Consider the following 2403-nt stretch of genomic DNA (forward strand, 5'->3'; position numbering starts at 1 on the left):
ATAATATCACAATTATGTCTTCAAATTCTGACTGCATAAATCCAAACCTACTTTAGGCAGGAACTTGTAAAAATAACAGGCAGATGGTATGTAGAAATTCATGCTGTTAAAAAAAAAAAAAAGCAAAATATTGTGCTTTGCATTGGGCAAGATTCTTCCTTAAAAGGAACTCAGGTCTCAATACATAAGCTCTGTCCCTTTATTTCAATGTACTTTATGAGTTACCCATAAGTCTGGGTGCAGATAGTCATGTTGTAGGAAGGTTCTAAAATCATGTGCCTCACCCCTTTCTGTACTTGGGGGGAAAATGGGCTTCCTGGAACAACTGGTACCTCTTGGTCTGTTCAAGACACTGTGGTGACTACAGAAATAAAGCTGAACCTCATCTTTCATCAATGTATTGATCCATTTAATCAGTCCAAACAGAATTACAGATATTCACTCACTTACTAAATAATTTTACTAAAGTTATGGCTCCATATTCAAAACTTCTGACTTCTCATGTACAGTTAATAAAAATAATATCAAATATAAAACATTGAGCTAGAAGTCTTCTTGATAGCACATTTATTGAGACAAAATTCATGTCATACAATTCATTCACCAAAAGCATGTAATTCAATGGTTTTTAAAATATATCTACAGAGTTATGCAACCACCCTCTCAATTAATGTTAGATCCTTTTAATCATATCTAAAATTCGGACCTAAGACAACCCAAAATCTGACTCATACCATCTATTCTTAGGCAATTCACCTAAATTTGTTAATATATTCAAAATACATTGTGCAAAATTCTCAAGACTTAATAAAAACACATTTAAAAACAAAACTCTGTGGCCCTGCATTCAAACTTTAGTACCGAGGGGAAAAGAAAGAGGAGTTAAAACAAATGGCATACTAGTTTTCACATCCACATTAAGCTTAGGAAAATCTTAAACTATTTTCTATTTTTAAAAACATGTCTCTTCTGTATACTTTATATAACGAGGATCTTATGTGGTATTTTCTGTCTGGCTTTGCTCTTTTATTAGTGTTTTTAAGATTTATCAATATTGCAGGATCAGTCAGTACTTCATTTTTATAGCCAAATGAAACTCTCTGGTATGCTAATATGAAGTTTTTAATTCATCAGTTGATGGATATTTGTGCCTTTGGCTATAATAAATGATACTAAGATGAATGTGTGTGTACAAACTTTTATGTGGATCTATATGCTCAACTTTCTTGGGTATGCATCTAGTAATGAAATTGTGTCAGATCAAATGGTAATTCAATGTTTAAGTCTTGACAGACTTCCATGCTCTTTTCCAAAGCAGCTGCAGCCACTTAAAACCCTGTGTGTAATATATGAGGACATCAATTTCTCTACATTCTCACTCAAACTAATTATTATCTGACTTTTAAAAATAGTCATCATCTTAGGTGAATTTTATCCTGTTCAAGGAGTAGTCTTCATTTTTTTTAATAGAGTAGCACTATGTAGTCCATTACATTACATGTAAGTAAGGCTGGCTTTAAACTCAGAGATTCACCTACTACTGTCACTGTCCCTGCCCCTGCCCCTGCCCCTGCCCCTGCCCCTGCCCCTGTCCCTGCCCCTGCCCCTGCCCCTGCCCCTGCCCCTGCCCCTGTCCCTGCCCCTGCCCCTGCCCCTGCGTATATACCTCTTCCTTTGCATCTTTGTCCCTGCTCCTGCTTGTAAGTGCTTGGATTAAAGGCATGCACTTCTACACCCTATTTTCTTGTTATCTCAACATTTCTTGTGGGTCCCAAACATTTGCAATATTGAAGTCTAATTTACCTATTTTGTTGTTTTTGTTGTTGCTCATATTAGAGCAGTGATAGAGTCAGGCTTTTGGAGGTTTTCTAGTTTGAGTTTGAACACCTATGTCTTTCATTCATTTTAAATCAGAGTTTGTATATGAGATGAAGGTCCAACTTTTTTCCATATGGTTTTCTAATTGTCTGGGAACAATTTATTGAACAAAATGTACTTCATTCTCATTGAAACATTTTGGTATAAGTTTGTAAGAAAAATGTGTTGTTGAACATGGTGACATGTGACTGTAATTTCAGAACTTGAATGGTAGAGGTAAGAGGAAGATTATTCTCAACTACATACTGAGTTCAAACCAGGCAGAACTACATAAAACCTTTTCTCAAAAGGATTAAAGAGAAAGAAAGACGGAAAGAAAGAAAAAAGGAAAGAAAGAAAGAAAGGAAGGAAGGAAGGAAGGAAGGAAGGAAGGAAGGAAGGAAGGAAGGAAGGAAGGAAGGAACTGTGTCTGAAAAGATGGTTCAGTAGTTAAGAGCACTTGTCTGACCCAAGAACTGTTCTCAAAACTATATATATATATATATATATATATATATATATATATATATATATATATATATATAT

This window comes from Psammomys obesus, unplaced genomic scaffold, assembly GCF_907164565.1.
Source record: "Psammomys obesus unplaced genomic scaffold, mPsaObe1.curated_primary_1811, whole genome shotgun sequence".
Lineage (NCBI taxonomy): Eukaryota > Metazoa > Chordata > Mammalia > Rodentia > Muridae > Psammomys > Psammomys obesus.